The sequence below is a fragment of the Callorhinus ursinus genome, unplaced genomic scaffold (genome assembly GCF_003265705.2).
Source record: "Callorhinus ursinus isolate GAN/ISIS: 27379988/994484 unplaced genomic scaffold, GSC_fseal_2.0 scaffold3, whole genome shotgun sequence".
Lineage (NCBI taxonomy): Eukaryota > Metazoa > Chordata > Mammalia > Carnivora > Otariidae > Callorhinus > Callorhinus ursinus.
In genome coordinates, this window is record NW_027397065.1 from 4,937,255 (window position 1) to 4,955,354 (window position 18,100).

Below are 18,100 nucleotides of genomic sequence, written 5' to 3' on the forward strand. Positions count from 1 at the left end.
GTGGCTGGATTGTAACCTTATTGTGGCAGCACAATGTTGTGGAGCACACCTTAGTCTTTGGTTCCTCATAACACCTAGCAGTGTTGGACTTGTTTTTACTTTCTATATAGTTGTTAAAATATTCATAATTGTGGAAGGTAGATATACTCTTGGTGACACTGGGGTAGGAGAATAAGACAATATATGGATATTTCTTCAGAAGGAAACTCATAGGTATTCATGCGGTTTAAGCAAGTCAACTGTCAAGGCTTTGAAGTGATTTGAAGAGAGAGGGAAGGTGAGTACACCCATCTTTAGCAGATTGTAGCTGTGGTAGATTGAGAGAAAAGGAGAAATCACTAAATATGGTGGAGGAAAGAGAAAAAGATTTAGTCATGTTTGAGGAAATTATCTTCTGGATCACAACAGCATTTCTCCAGAAAATCTCATGGGAGATTCTCCAGGCACACCAGACAATATGAACCTATGTAGCATGAGTGCTCAGGTGCTAGGCAATAAAATAGTGTTTCCAATCACCCTAGTATGTCCCGCTGTATGGAAATTATTTTAATTTGCTTATTTTTAAAACAATTTTTATTCAGATTTCTAAAATTTACAAATAGGTAATTTTTGGTTCAGAAATGACAGAACATAAAACCAAATATGATTAAAATCTCCCTATCCCACATCCTCCCAACCCTTTCAAGCAACCTTCTTTCCAACACATAGGTAACAACTGTTACTAGTTTCTTGATATTCTTGATGCAGCTATAAAAAATATATTTTCTGAACCCTACCCTTTCTACACAAAAGATAACCTTCTATACATACTGCTCTGCACCTTTGTTTCATTTAGCAATATATTTTGGTGATATACCCATATTAGTATATAGACAATTTTCTTCTTAAAAAGTTGTATCATATTCCATTTTATCAATCTATCATCATTGAGTCACTCCACTAATGTTGCACTTTTATATTAATTCCTGTCATTAAAATTAATGTGGAAGTGAATAAGCTTACACTTGTGTCATTTCTCACACGTGCTAGTATTTCTGTAACATAAATTCTCAGAACTTTTAGACCCAGGGATTACGGCATCAAAGGGTTACACGTTTATAATTTTGACAATATTGCCAAATTGCCCTCCATAAGGTTTATTTCTTTGGAATCATTTGACACCTCATCACCTAGTGCAGATTGCTTTCAGAAGATCCTCAAATTGACAAGACTAGAAAACCAGTAAGGAAATCATTTCTTAAATTTAAAAAAATTTTTAAGGAAGTCACTACTCATCTTTATAATTAAACATGACAACCGAACCCAAATTACTCAAAGGGTAACCACAGAGTTCACTGTGATAGGATATTTTGTAACTCCAAAGCGCTGCTGAATGCCAAGTTTCTTAAAAAACTGGTATAGGTCTTGAATTATTTGACAGGTTATTTTAGTTTTACTGTGCACTTGAGAGTTACCAGTCTTTATAAAACTCAGAGGTACTATGCTTACAAAGTTTTCCACTTTGTTTAATCAAAATGTCACTGAAAGAAGGAGTTAGCACCAGTGTTAATAACTAAAAATCCTTGCTCACACTTTTATTTAACAATTTAGTGGAAAGAAACCCTGATCATCAAATGCCAGGTACTTGAAGATATTTTAATAGGTTATAATTGTAGTTGAAAGATTTTTTTTTAGAACTTAATGCAAAAACATTGATGTGTTTTTATACGCACAACCCACATAAACATCCATCCATCCATCAAATAATTATCTGTAAAGTTTAGCCGCTTCATACGCGGAATCTTCAGAACTTCAGCAATAAGAGGTTGGTGGTGGTGTGCTTCGACATTTGACAAAACGTTTGTTTAAACCAGTGCAGAAGGGTATGGAGCAGCTGTGGAGTCCTGAGGTAAGACAAAAGGTACAGGCTGAAAGGAGAACAAAGTCATACTTTGGAGAAGAGGACAGGCCCCCTCCTGTGTATCTGGGCAGTGACTCTCCCGCAAAAATGGATGAGTGAATAAATAGATGAAAGCTATGTGCTTCTTTATTTGAACAGATGCAGTGAAATCTGCTTTCTGACTGTAATATTTCAATAATGATGTTTTTCCCTTTTAACCTTGCTTGTAGTTTTTCACTGAATATGTAAGTGACTTTTCTTTAAGATAATTCTAAAATGTATCCTTTGTATTTTGGTCTGTGATAAAAGCCAGTAAGGTGGGTGTGGAAGGCTTAGGTGAAATTTACATCATGGGCCTGAAGGCAGATCATTGGATTATAGAACTTAATATATATATTTCAATTTCCACTCACTAAGGTTGTTACGCACTTTTCTTATATAAATGATATCTATTTAAAGGTCAGTAGAAAAAAGCTGGCCTTGGCAATGGTGCATTTTGTTTGCTGCTTGAATTGGAATAGAAATTATGGCACATCAGTCTTTTCATTACAAGGTTTTTTTCTTAGGAGTCCCATGGTTCTACTTTTGGCACAGTGGTAGAAGACATTGAAGTAATTCAATTATAATTTTAAAGTAGTATTAGTTCAGCATAAAATGTCAGCTGTGTTTATCCTGCGATGCCTGGGTCAAGAGTGGTAGAATTCAATGTCTCATAGCAGCGTGCAATCATGTAATTTCAGAGCTTTGGAGAAATTTCTTTTCTCTAACAATGCCAAGAGTTTGGCTGAATTTTTTCCTTCGAACTATGTTCAGATGTTATTGTAGTCTGGAGCTTTTTGAGCCAAAGTTATTTCTAATCATGCCTCCATTTCATAATTCTTCAATTATAATGCCAAGAGGTTGCTCACGGGGCAAAGGGCAAGTTCTATAGAACCCGCATCATTCTCTTGCTGACCCAGGCCATTATCTCCTGGCTTACTAGTTATCTTAGGCTCCTCTTTCCTCTTTTATTGTTCCTAATCTTTGAGCACAAAAAACTACTGCTAATGTCCTTTAGGCATTCCCAAGGGTAGAAAAATTATTGATTAATTCCTTCAAAGTTTCTATTATATTAGGCTACACGCTATGTACCATGGATATGAATATGGATAATACTTGTCTTCAAAGAACTTACTGGTTTGAAAGCAAGAACATTTTGTAACTAAATCAAGGGCTATGCGTCTATTATCAGAGCACTTGTAGGCAAGAGTGAGCTTCCAGAAATAGAATTTACAAAATTTACCTACAGGGTAAAGAAAGGTCTTACCCTTGGGGCACCTGGGTGCCTCAGTCGGTTAAGTGTGCAACTCTTGATCTCAGCTCAGGTCTTGATCTCAGGGTTGTGAGTTCAAGCCCCATGTTGGGCTCCATGCTGGGCATGGAGGCTACTTTAAAAAAAGAGAGGTCCTGCCCTTATTCTCTCAAGTCAAGGGAAGAGTTTAGATTAATGATTTCTTAGCTAAAGGAAATCCTACATATCGTGACCTGACAATGTGGAAGGAAACGCCCTGGAAGACATTCTGAGGAGGGTGACTGACTCCATAATTACTTAGTTTCTCTTTTCTAGGCTTTGTGACATTGGGTTTATATTAGTTTCTAAGGACTATCATAACAAAGTACCACAAACTGAGCAGCTTAAAGCTATAGAAATTCATTGTCTTATGGTTCTAGAGGCTCGAAGTCTGAAGATATCGGCAGGGCTGTGCTCCCTCTGAAGGAAATGTCCTATTCCTCTTAAATAGTTCTAGAACCTCACATGTCCCTTGGTTTAGAGATGCATCATTCCAATCCTCCATCTTCACGTGACATTCTTTCTGTGTATCTTCATGTCATCTTCCCCTTGTGCATGCCCTTCTGTGTGTCTACATGTCCCCTTCTTATAAGGACACCAGTCACACTGGATTAGGAAAGGTCACATTCTGAGGTACTAAGGGTTAAGACTTCAAGATTTGGGGGGGGCAGTGCAGGGGGAGACACAGTTGAGTAGCAATAATGGAGTTAAAAGAAGGTCATTAATACTCTGTCATCAATACTCTGGTCATTATACTCTGCCCAGAGCCTCTTTAGTAGAAGTGGCACCTGATCTCCAGTTGCTGTGAATGTTGCCTCATGATGACTCAAACTGCCCTTCTCCCGATGATGGTCTTTGGACAAGTGGGAACTACCTCAATTTATAGACTAGGGCCACCCCCAGACCACTCGCAGGTCTCTTGTCTCAAGTTGGGACTAACTTTGTGGCACACTTCGTACTCAAGAGCTTGCACAAGGGTTCACACTGAGGCTAGTCTCCACCCAAGATCCCATCTTAACTTTGCTCTCCAACCCTATCTTGCTTCCCTCCCTCCTGTTGTACTGAGCATCTGTTAATAAATCACATGAGTAAGAATCTTGTGATAGGCAGAATAATGGCCCCCAATGATGTCCACTTACTAATCCCCAGAATCTGTAAATATGTTAGATTGAATAGCAAAGTGGAAAAGTTGCAAATGGAATTAAGATTGCTAATCAGCTGACCTTAAAATAAATCATCCTGGATTACCTGGCAGACCCAATGTAATCACAGGGGTCCCTAAAAGTGGAAGAGAAGAGCAGAAGAAATCAGAAGGAGCTGTAATTATAGGAGAATATTTAGAGAGATGCCTTGTTGCTGACTTTAAAGATGGAAGAAATGGGCCATGAGCCACAGAATGCAGTCTAGAAGCTGGGAAAGGAAAAACAAAAGCAAAAACAAAAACACTCTCCCTGAGAGATGCAAGAAAGGAATACCACTCAGTCCAAAATCTTGATTTTTAGCTCAGGTAGACTGGTGTAGGACATCTGACCTCCGGAACTGTGAGATAATAAATTTGTGTCATTTAAAGCCACCAAGTTTATGGTAACTGGTAACAGCAGCAATAAGAAAGTCATGCAAATTCTCTGTTTCAGGCTCCATTTTTAGGAAACCTGACCTAAGCCAGGGACTTCTTTCCCACATACCAAAGAAGTGCCGTTTCCAATTGTCATAGTTTCCCTACTTTAAAACAAATAAACGTACAAACGGCTTGCTGGGCCTATAGCAGCATGGCGATGAAGGGTCTGAACTGTGCATGCCAGCCATCTGTATTCCAAGCCTGGTACCATCACTCTGCACGAGGGCAAGACTCTTCCTTTCTTCCTTTCTTCTTCCCTTCCTCCTTCCCTCCCTCCCTCCCTCCCTCCTTCCCTCCCTCCCTCCCTCCCTTCCTTCTTCCCTTCCTCCCTCACTCCCTCCCTCTCCCTTCTTTCTCTCTCTTTCTCTCCCTTCTTTCCATATGTAAGAAGGTGATAGTAGCAACCAATCCAGAGGGTTGCTGTGAGTTAATACATGAGAAGTGCTTAGAATCTGGGGACTGGGGACTGTTCAATGAATTTTAGCCATCTTTTTTCCATTTGCCTAAAAAACTCTGCATTTTGCTTCTCTCTGAAGATCAGGGAGCCGTCATGAAATAAGCTGACATCATTATGATTTGGTGTGCAAATACATACCAGTTTAAAACTTGTATTTTATTATCCATCACAGAGAAAGTATTATGAGGGGGGAAAAAGACATTAGGTGGTTAGGGGAATGTCTGCATTATTTTCAGCTTTATCACCAAAGCTTTAGCTATATGATGGAAACAGAAGAGATTTGGAATTAGGATTTATTTCAACTGTGTTTAAATCTATTCTACAGGGGATACCCTGCATAAAGTAGCATTTCTTAGTCTGTTTTTAGAGCCTAAAATGCAGATCCCTGAGCACCTCCCCACCACCACTTGAAAAAGAGGCCTAAATAGTAGCCGCCTTAGGGATTTCTCCACTGTGCTCCATGATTTTGAGAACAGTCCTCAAGTTGCTGAGTGATTTTTGTGCAATAATATAAATGTTTCTACATTATTACCATTTGATAGCAACCTATTTGTGTAGGAGAGTCTTTGCATGGTTTTGTTCTCTCATAACTATCCCTGAAACACAATTAGAATTGGTCAGCCCGAACAGTACATTTGGATTCAAGTGAATGAAACATCAGGAAATTTCTATTTCTTCAAATTAAATCTTCACATTGTCCCTGAGTCATTGTTTAAATACACATAAGAGTGCAATAATATTTTATTGCTTGAAAAAGATGAGCATGCTTAATTTTAAAACTTCTTAAAATATATTATTCAATCTAAAGATTTGATCTGCCACCAGAATGCAAAAAAAATATTTTTTTAAGAATGGCAAATTTTTTAAAAGCAGTATCAAGGCAACCGACCACTTAAAGATGAACAACTATTAAAGAACTGGGGAAAGTTCTGGGCAGGAAATGGCTGGGGATAGGGGAGAAAGGCATGCAGAGAGATTACTGGCCTTATAGTCTATTGATTTATTAATCTTTATTGGTAATGTGGACTTGGGCAAGCAATTGACCATTGTAATATTTAATGGCACTTTCTATTAGGCAATGTGTTTTTCATGTTCCCTTTTGCCATGCAGTATGCTTGTACCGTGGAAAGGGGAAAGAAGTATGAAGTGTGATTCCTGACTTTAGAGACCTTAATGTGCCTACATATGTAGGCACCCATGTGTGTCTAAACATATTAGAAGTACACACCTATATGTTTTTGCTTTATAAATTGATATCTCTGTTTATGTTAAATATTTCACGAATGAAGAACGATTAGACACTAAATTGCATCATTTAGATACGAATTTACTGTAAAACTTCAGAGAAGGAAATATCAGCAGGAACTGAAATAATCAGGAACTTAATTCAGGGCTTAGTGACCCGGGCTAATCCTCTCCAGTATTTTGAACATTTTAAGTCTGTGCATCTTGGGTTTGATAATAGATGGCCTGATGCTTGCCAAAAGTTGGGTCTTTTTTCCCTCCCACATAACACTTGCATTAACTCGTTATTCACAGTAACTAGTTTTAAAAATCAACTATTGTATAAGTCTTTTAGAAAATTACTTTAAAGAAAAAAAATCCTGTCCACATAATGGCTTAGCCAGATGAATAAGGACATGTTATTGAACTGACACACGGGGCTTTGCAAATGTTTGTTTATTTAGATTTGTTCTGGGGAGGTACCACTTTAAAAGCAGAAGCAACATAGAAGCTTTCTGAAACATCAGAGCTAGTATGGGTTAGTTTGTAACTCAAGTCTTACCCCAGGTACTGCAGCCAGTTGGAGTGTTTATTAATTAGGATTTAGATTTTACGATATCTTCAGTAATCCATCTTTCAGAGATTTTTATCTCCTTGGAAATATGTCTGAGGTTGAATCCTTTTATTGGTTTTGAAAGAAGTCCAGTCTAATGATACCAGCTGAAAAAAGCAATGCAGCACTTTGAAGGAAGCACATCATTTAAGTCTCAAAATAGCACATTTTTTTTAAAAAAAGATTTTATTTGAGAGAGAGAGAGAGTGGGGGGGGGAAATAGAGGGGGAAGGAAGGGGACGGGCAAGAATCTCAAGCAGACTCTGCACTGAGCCCGAAGCCAGATGCAAGGTTCAATCTCCTGACCCATGAGATCATGACCTGAGCTGCTTCGAAATTCTCATTTAACATTATGGAACTTACATTTTGTGTACAGGCATACTGGAGTTACAAAATTCAAAGGGTGAGTCATTAAGGAGTTTAGTACTGTGTGGGACATAAATACAGAATTAATTATTATACTTTAAAATTAATTTGGTTAGTAGATAGAATGGACAATAGGCACAGATATAACATTTTATAAGTATAAAGTACCTCCCAGTCATCCAATTTTTGGAGACAGCCCCAGTCACCAGGCCTAATGTATCTTTCCAGAGAGGTACCTGAGCACATAGGCTTGAGTCATAAAATACAGATACCAAATATGAAACAAGTTTCAACTTTATAGTGGTTGAGTAAAAAAAAAAAAAAGGCAGAGAAAAATGCAGTGAGGAATTATACAAATTAGAAATCCTTAGGTCCAGGGGGGTGCAGGGATGGGTTAGCCCAGTGATGGGTATTAAAGAGGGCACGTTCTGCATGGAGCACTGGGTGTTATATGCAAACAATGAATCATGGAACCCTACATCCAACACTAATGATGTAATGTATGGTGACTAACATAATAAAATAAAATTAAAAAAATAAATCAACGTATCAACCAAAAAAAAAAAAATCCTTAGGCCCTACCTAAGGTTGTCAAACCTGTGATGGCAAACAGAGACAGGTCGATGGCAAACAGAGACAGGTCCAATAGAAGGTAATATTAAGTTAAGGCTAAGGAAGGAGAATGTCTGAGATGGAGATCTCATGTACACTGACTACTCTAATGGCTGAAGCAACTCACACCCAAATGATGGATATAATTCCTATTGCTTACTATCATTATCATTGTATTTATTGATCCTAAGAGACTGCATCTTCTACAGCTGCATATAATAGACTCTTTCTTTACTAATGTTCCACAAAAGGTATTCAAACTTGAGTGAGCATCAGAATCACAGTGCCAGCTTATTAAAAATGCATTTTCTCAAGCTCCAACCTCATGGGATTTTGACCCAGAGTATTTGAGGTCATGTCTGGAGTCTGTATTTTTGTTGAGTCACTCAAATGATGCTATTGTAGTGATCCTGTGCAAATTCTACCGCACAATTGGAGAGTCCAACAGTGAGAAACATGTAGAATTTGGGGGGTTGTCCACGCCCAATGTCAGGTACACATGAAATGAATGCTGGTTTTACAGTTCACTTCAGGCCGCCCTTCCCTGTTTTTTTTATTTTTTTTTTTATGTTTAAAATCACTGAAGAGCTGCTCTAAGTCCAAATGTTCAGACAACTTTGATTCAAACTCTAAAATTACAACCATAAATTTAATGTGCATTTTTCCTTGCTGAATCCTTAATTTTTCCTCACACAACAAGTAGCCTAGTTTATATGAATAAATGAGAAAATTTATGTGAGCAATTTTAGAACCTGGTGGGTAAAAATTAACCTCCTGTATCTTATGCTTTAACACAGGAGGGACTTTACTCATGCCCACTAATCAGTATTCCTCTTCATTCCTTTTATTACAAAAGGAGCTATGATCTACCTTTGCAATAGAGCTTTTCCTTTAACATCACAATATAATTTTCTTTGAAATGTTGTATTCATTGAAACTAAATCTGAGAAAATTATATCAGCTGGAATTGGCCTTGGCACCAGCATTTCAAAATTTTATATTTAAATTAATTGTGCATATATAATACCATGCTGAGAGTCATTTTCACAGAATGTAGCCTACCTTTTGTTAAGTAACCAAGAGTTAAGCATTTTGGCATTCTTTGTTAACTTTTCAAAGTCACCAGGACCAAGGATAGCAATTCTTCATGTACATTCAAGGCTATTCTGTGTCCCTACTCTTGCCTTGGGCTCAGTGCTACTGACCTAAGATTCCACTTGTTTTTCACTCTTTGCCTCCCTATCGGTTTAGTTGGCTGTAATGGCACTGGCAGGGCTATGTGCTCAGGAAATTCAAGCCTCCTATTTGGGCAAAGTTATCTCCGCTTACCAACTACCCAAATTGCCATAGCGACCAAAAAGATTGCAGGTGCCTACATTATAGAATCACCCACTGAACAGACGTCATCATTTCCAAGTGGTGCTTTGTTGAATCTGAATGGTTCAAGCAGTTGCAAACAGAATTACTCCTCCTCCCGAGATTTCCGAGTGTCAAACTGCAAAATACCCATGATTTGTTATGGTGAAGAGCCAAGTAGAACAGAAAGGATAGCTCACCCTGGAGGTGAATACTGCATGTGTACACACACACACACACACACACACACACACACACACACACACATACACACACACACACACACACCTCTCTTCCTTACTCACTAAGCAGGCAGCCATAAAAAGTATATAATGAGTATGTTGAGGACCTGAACTGCTTACAATTGGGACTGAGACACTTAATCTGGTTGGAATATAGCAAGAGAAAAAGATCAAAGATCTTTCTCCAAAAGCAGTCTTATCTAAAAATGGAGATGGCAGATAACTGACAATACATGAGAGGTGTTGCTGGACTCCCTGAACAAAAACATAATGCCAGAAATTCTTAACATTGATTAGCCCTTCCTTCAGATTTGGGGATTGCAGACTTCAAATGACTACAAATATGCTCTCTCTCTGGAAAGGAAGTGACATAAATGTGATCACACTTAATATAACTGGTACGAATGAATATACAGGAGTATTAGAAAACAGATTCCAACGAAGCTCACAAGGCAATAAAAGGGGTCAAATAATCTGTGAAGGTCTTCTGTAGAGTAGCTACAGGGAGACTGTACAACTTAAACATTGAACCAAGAACAGCACATGGATATTGAGACCAATTCTGAATGAAGGAGACTGAGGAGGAATATTGAAATGACCTCAAAGTAGGTAACAATCATTTACGCAAAAACAGCTGATATTTCTCTTTCCTGTGAAATAGCCGGCAAATTTCTAGTGGCCTTCCAAATGAAGTGGGAAATCTAGGCAGATATTCAGTCAAAAACCAGGACATTTTTCTTAGTGTGTTTACTGATGGATTTTAGGTATCTATTCCTTATATTCGTGAGATGTGTTCTCTCTGATATTCCTTAGTATTTGTCAGCAATGAAGACTGATTAGATGCAAAAAGTATTAAAAACTTTAGGCTCATCATAGTATTTCTTAAACAATTAGACATTTAATAAGCAGTAGGGAAACTAACCAACCACGCCCTTGGTATTACTGATTGTATATCCAGGGCAAGTGGCAGATTTTTAGGCTATTGGAACCAATGAGTTTCACTCCTGGAAGAAAACTTAAGAGTATGAGCCTAAAATCCAAAAAGAAAATTTTATTCAAGACCCAAAAATCAAACTTTTTGAAAGCAAATTTCATTAAATAGAACAAATAACAAAAGCAAGGGGTAAAATTGCTTTTTCTGCATGTTTGTGTATTCACGGCCAGTGTTAAAACTATTTTAGCCACTGTGTTTTGAGAAACCAGAAAAATTACTCATTTGAGTTTTGAGCCACACTGAAAGGCAAGATCCAGTGCTTGTGCTCGATGTCCCCTCACTTAGGCCTGGAGACTTCCCTTTGTATAAACTACCTACAAGTTCATGACCACTCAGACTCACAATTAGCATTATGGCGCAGAGGGAAGAGTGGATCTGAAAACAGGCCACTTTTAGAGGGTCTGAAAATAATGTGAACAGTTACCTACCTATTGCCATGTATAAACCGCTCCCAAACTTAAGGACTTAAAACAGCAATCATGTATTATCGCTTATGAGTCTGTGGGTCAGCTAGACATGACTGCTGATGTAGACCAGGCTAGGCTTGTTTTGGTGTGTTCCTTCATGACCTGCAGATAGCTACCAATCACCCAGAGGCTGGTTGGCAGCTAGTCTCAGCTGGGATGGTTCTTCTCTGCTCTGTGCATCTTCTCTCTTTCAGCAGGATGAGAGTTGCTGACATGGTAGTTAGTGGGGGCTGAGAGAATCAGCAGAAATGTGAAAACCTTCCTGAAGGTCACCACTTGGTTTACATTGCATTCTCTTGGCAAAAGCAAGTTACAAGACCAAGTCTAAATATAAGAAAGTCCAGAAAGAGACTCCATCTCTTGATAAGAAGAACTGCAAAGAACTGTGGCAATTTTTACCATAAACAGTATGTTCAGGGAGGGTTATGTGTCCTCTACCAGCTTCCCAGAGAAAAATGCAGCTTTTATAGCACAGTATTATAAAATTATCTAAAACTTCTGGAGACACCTATCACTTTGAGTTGCAATACCCTAGCCCTATGCTCCCTAAATGCCCCCATTTTACACAAACTATGACAGAAATGGACTTTTTCAGGCACACATTAAGACCCAATTGTACATGTAGTACAATTTTGGGGTGCTTAGTAAATGTTACTGAACTGACTGGGAAAATTCTAAAGAGCTGAAGAAAAAAGAAACCCACCTATACCCAACATAAATTGCCTGAGGTTCTACAATATTCCATGAAGTAGTCCCCTTTCCCTGGCTCCTTTGGTTTAGCCAATTTTCCCTTTGGCTAGGAAAATTGAGACATGTTAATAAATTTACACACATAATATTGATTTTAAGCTAACTATTTGTAGGGCATTGTTTAAAAATTACTGGGAGGCACATTATGGAAAACTTGTTTTTGTAAGTAAATATATTTTATCTATGAATTCACATCTAGTTCCAAACTAGATTTTTAAACATTTACAAGCAATATAAGTTAAGCTCAATTTTAAATAAGCTTTAAAAAAGGAAAAAAAAAGAATGCATCACAAATGAGATTAGTACACAAAATACACATCTTGAATGTTTATACAATGAGCAAATATTTGCCTACTTCATTTTTGGCAACTAATGCAAAGAACAGAACCAAATTTCACAATGTAGTAGGGTGGACTGTGGAGGCTGTAGTTTTTTCTGCCTCATATTTTCATGTTCTCCTTTAGAGAACACCATACCCGCTTTTGTATTCCTGACAGGAATTATTAATCATGGTGAAAATGGATTTAAACATTGAGTCAGCAGTTTGTAAATCAAATAATCTGGCTTACAAATTGAGAAAAACTTCTTAAGTTTGTAAATTCTCTATACAATTTCTTTTCCTGTCCACTGAAAATGGATATTTTACAAGTTAAAAATCTTAGCAAGTAAATAATATGGTACTTGGAAGAACAGCAATAGATACAACCTGTGTTTCAAGTTCAATAGTTCTTTTAAAAAGAACTATTTTTTCAATATTTTAGTCTAGAAAAATGTTGGTCACTTAGAATTATTTGTTGCTGTTTAGCTACAGTCCATAGTCTTTTAAGCCTTACTTTACCCATCAGTGGGAAACTATCTTCATTTGATGAATACCAGGTCAGTGAAAGAATAGTAGGCTAGTTAGGAAACGCTGGCCTAAGTTTGGCATTCGGGATCTGTGAATCATGATGAACAAAAAGTAAACAGTCCAAAGTTGGAGTCAGTGCAGGTCATACATACAAAATGATGATTATTTTTAATTTTAATGAGTAGCACAAACAAGTTTTCTGTTTCTTTAAAATCCTTCCACCCCATAGCAATGACTGCAAAAAAAGTAAGGAAAGCCTGTTCTGGTTTCTTTATCCTTTTTCTCTCTGCTTTTTTTTTTTTCAGTGATAAAGAGGGACTTTGTTGCTACCAGAAACCAGCAAAAGCTCTCTTGATTACACCATCCAAGTGTTTCAGAATTACTTGCTGAGAAACTCCCACAAGCATGATGCAGTCTCCCTGCCCTTTGATCTGACACAGACTTTTCTGTACAGCACGAGTGCTGCCCTTCTCATGTGGTACAGACAGCCTTGTCTCTGTGGGGTTGCAGTTACCAGCCAAGCATTAAAAACAGCAGATGGATTAGAGGGCATGACACAGTAAAGAGACAGATAGTTAAGTGTTACTATCTAAGAGGGAGAATGTAATCAGGACCACTTTATTAAGAGATCACTGGTTTGAGGAATGAAGCATTTTAGAATGGAAAGTATAGAATTCTATACAGCAAGTCTATAAAGTTGGAATGTCACCATACAGCTCAGTCATAGGTTTGTTTGTTTGTTTAATAAGCTCTAAAGAATGACCAAATCAAGGTACATAGGGCCAGTTTCCATCATGCCTTGCAACAAAAACTCTTTCAGTTATTGGGGATAATGTTAATACTAAGGTCAGAAAACCTGGAAGTAAAAGTGGTGTTATATACGTATGCCATAAATTGAGTATTACCATGTAATTATATAAATTCCAAGTTGGCACTATCCCTAGTCTCTATTTCCTCTGGTATATAGTTATCAGAAAGAACAGAGGGACAACGTCAAAATGAAGACTCTATTGTAAAAAAATAATTTTATATTTGGCAGCTATAATATAAGGCAAAAGCAATTATAAATCAGCTTGGAACTATGATGGGATTGCAAACAGTGTATCTGCTACCCAATCACATCAAGTATTATTCAAAATATTTCCTTGAGCTTTGATTTCAAACATGTGTCTCTAAGGTGAATATCCTGCCCTTCCAACAGACACAGATAGTATAGTCCCAGCAAGATCATGGTGACAGGATGATACAAGGTTAGCCAGGTCAGTGAGGGCAGTCAAAACAATACAAAGATTATAGGGCAGGTCACAAAGGAAGGGACTGTGAGAACCAACCATATGCATCCTAAAGAGGGAGGACATGATTACAGGATACAAATATCCTAGAGGTAAGGGCCTAAGTGGAAAAAAGGAAATTAGCATGACAGTGACAAATGGCCTAAATTTCCTTTTCAAGGAGGAACAACTGAGCCAATGTAATAATAATTAAAAGAGAAGTTCTGAGAGTAAAAGTAAGTTGAACTGATGCTGAAAAATGTCTCCGTATTAAAAGCTGATTAATATTTGAAATCCTCATATCTAAAATGAAAGTCATCTACCATGTAAATTCCCCATCCCCCTTTCTTCTTTCTCTCTTTCCTGCTTTTCTACCAGCTCTTCATGACCTGCCATTCTGGTTCTCCTGGATTAAGGTGCTGCTGATCTTTTTAATGTCTTCCCTACCTTTTGTCATCACATTCCTCACATTCAGCCCGGGAGTTCTGTCACTTTCAGTCCTCAAGGATCTTCTTGCCTGCTGTTGAATGTACAACTATGATTTGTCATTTCCCTGAACAGAAACACTCAAGGATGCCCCCACTCTTCTAAGGAATGAGAGAATAAGCTACTCCTTGAATTCAAGTTTCTCCTTTGCCTCAACATGATCCATCCTCCAGCTTTATCTTGCGTTTCTCACACACTCAAGGGCACAGCTCTTTCTAAACATACTCTCAGCTTTCCCTTTCTAGTCTGTTTTAGAAGTTCTTCCGCATGTGCACCAGCCCTTCAAAATTCAGCTCAACTGTTCTTCATCCATAAAGTTTCCATGACCCTAGAAGAAAGCAACCTCTTCTTCAGAAGCACTTGGTCACTGTGTTTCTAATTACCCTGATGCCATTCTAATTTGTTTAAAGAGTTTACATACTTGTCCCAGCTTGCATTGCATGCTTCCTGAGAGTAAGAATCCAGACTCTTCATCTACTGTGTAGACTATTTGGTGCTACATATACAAAGTTTGAATAAATGCCTAGGAGTTATTGAAGTGATAAAGATTAGTTTTAAAAGTTGTCTTACTTAAATGTAAACGAATTTAGACTTAACAATTTAAAGAGGTTGCCATTTTTACCAAAATAGGGAGAAAAAGAAAACAAACTCAACGTTATTTCATTCTAAATAAAGTAAGTAGCCTTTGCCTCCTCTAACTGGTAAACAACCTTATCCCAACTAGCCTCCTGCTGGGCTCAGATGTTTCATATTACTAAACGACATAACAAAATTTGTGTACTCTGAAAGAAGATATAACAGTGTTAGTAATGGCTATTTCTGAAGTAGACTATTTGAGGTATTTTTAATACTTTTTCCAGATATTTCTTCTTGTCTACCGAATATTTATAGCATTTAGAACCAGAAGAACGTTATTAATAACAAAAAATTTAAACAATGGATTATTTTTGATGGATGATTTTTTTAAAGATTTTATTTATTTGAGAGAGAGAGAGAATGAGAGAGCACATGGTGGGGGGAGGGTCTTAGGGAGAAGCAGACTCCCTGCTGGGTGGGGAGCCTGATGTGGGACTCCATCCCGGGACTCCAGGATCATGACCTGAGCTGAAGGCCGTCGCTTAACCAACTGAGCCACCCAGGCGCCTGATGGATGATTTTAAAGATAATAAATTTTGATCAGGAGAGTGCTAGATCCTAAGGATACAAAAGTTACCCTGTATAGACTGAACATGATCTGATTTATATTTTGAAACAGTAATGCTAAAGGCAATTCAAACATATAGTGAAGAAGACTAAAACTTGATGCAAAGAGAACAGAGACTTGTTACTGTTGATGGCAAACAATATAATAAAGGTTTGAACTAAGATTGTAGCAGTGGGAAGAGAGGAAACTTCAAATCCTAATCCATGAGTTTTGATGAACTGTTCAATGAGGGGACTGAGCGAGTGAGAGGATCTTTGAATATTAAGAGGCTGTTTATAATCTAATTGATAAATAAGGGTCTGCTTTTAATGCTAAGAGGTGATGCTTGAATGATGCATAAGTTTGTTCACAGAATGGGCTACATAGATGGTTCTAACAGAAAGAAGAGTTATAAAGAAGTCATCAGTGAAAAGAAACCTGATATGTGAACTTTTGTCTTTAGGGACTTCTGGGCAGCTTGAGTCATACAGTCAGAAGAGATAACAGGGCTTCCTGGTGAGATATTTTAAAGAGAGAGATGCTGCCAAGAGCTGGCTCTGTGGGGAAGATGGTGACAGCTTTCTCTGAAAAGAACCAGGAACTTTTCTGAAGGAAACATGTGACTATATAAAGCAAGGGGTGGCAGTGGGATGGGCTCCAACTTAGGGGTGAAGGTAGTGAGTTTGATGATGGTGGGGAGTTAACTGGTTCAATTTACCAGTGATAGAAATCAATTAATAATAGATACCCCCAGTTTGTATTATATATATTTTTTAAAGATTTATTTATTTGAGAGAGAGAGAGCATGCATTCCAGTGGGGGGGCAGAGGGAGAGAATCTCCGGCAGACTCCCTGATGAGTGTGGAGCCCAAGGTGGGGCTCAATCCCTCGACCCTAGGATCATGACCTGAAATCAAGAGTCAGACACTTAACTGACTGAGCGCCTCTGCATTGTATATTTTTATGTCTCTGTTTCATGGTCTACATTTTTTGGCATTTAGGGTGACTACTATAGCTACCACCTTTTTAAATATAGAAATCTATAGAAATATATTAACTTTAGTATTTTACTTATTGGGGGATATTAACTCATCAAGTTTCATAACCATAACTGAACTTGTACCAGCTCTATAAAATTCTATTGTAATGCCTAGGAGAAAGCAATCTTCCTAAAGAGTGCATCTTACAATTTTAACCCTGTTTAGTGAACAGAAGGACCTAAATCCTCTTACAGTTATCTTCTTTTACTAAAATACATATCATCATGACATTCCTTATTTTAGCTACCAACATTAGATCAGATGAAACGAGAGGAACTAAATTGCTTAATTCCATTTCAACATTCTCTTATACCAAGAACACAAAATGCCCATGGCAGGGATTAGAATAGAGAAGACCCATATTCTAGTTCTACCACCACAACCTAGTATTTTGAGCTTGGGGAAATTAATGAATCTTACTGTACCTCAGTCTCCTCTTCTATAAAGTAGACATTTCAGCTGCAGGAACTATAAATTTCCCTGATATAAATATTCCCACCATGGCCAATTTATCAACCCACTCAGAGAATTCTTGAATATTTAATAATCAGCGCTAGAGGACTGAGAGAATCCATATGAATTATATCTAGCACACAGTGGTTGGGGGGAGTAGATAATAAAGTTTCAAGAAGCAAGGCCTGCAGAGTAGAAATAATGAAAAAGACAGATTGAAAATCAGATTTAAATTGACAAGAAAATCCAGATATAAGATCATTAACTTCAAAAGCTGTGGAATAAATAATCATAATAGGTGGAAAAGACATATAAAATTGTAATATTTGGAAGATTGAAACCTAGAAAACAGATTGAGGGAAATATGTCAATTTAGTTAACAAGTATATAAAGGGCGGAGTTTTATAAAAGACGTGGTATCACTTATTAAAAGCTGATACACAGAAGGAATAGTTATAAACATTGCAGAATGAATACAAGTTTATGTGTACTAGTTTTTATATACCAACAGTCAGTTAAAGGCAGCCTGGGACAGTAGGTAGGATGGTCAACAAGATATACTCTATTAAGTTTTTCTCAAGGTGAAAAGGGGATAGAATAATGAGGTCGTTGTTATTTAGTTCCAGATTTATGTCTGTGCCATTACCTTCAGAATTTTCTAATTATAGGTCTACTCCTCCTCCCATCCCAGGATCATCCCTGCTCTAGTTTTAAAAACCTTCCTAATCCAAGTCTCAGCCTCACTGGCCCTTCTTACATGGCCCTTCTTAATCCCCTGTGTGTGCATTTCACTAAACTTGTCTTAAGATAATTGTACGTTGATGGACTGTGCCAAGGAGAAAATATGTTTCAAAAAAAGCTTTACTATCCAAAGTCTAGCCTTACACCAAGGTTATTTTTCCCTCATTTTAG

At 37.6% G+C, this 18,100-nt stretch overlaps 1 long non-coding RNA gene across 1 annotated transcript; it reads right to left on the bottom strand.

Moving 5' to 3' along the window:
* Nucleotides 1-691: 691 nt before the first annotated feature.
* Nucleotides 692-14,557, bottom strand: LOC141371340 (uncharacterized). Its single transcript, XR_012376226.1, has 3 exons — nucleotides 14,474-14,557; nucleotides 7,071-7,228; nucleotides 692-1,883 (listed from the first exon to the last, which is right to left on the bottom strand). It is a non-coding gene; the product is annotated as an uncharacterized lncRNA (long non-coding RNA).
* Nucleotides 14,558-18,100: the final 3,543 nt, after the last annotated feature.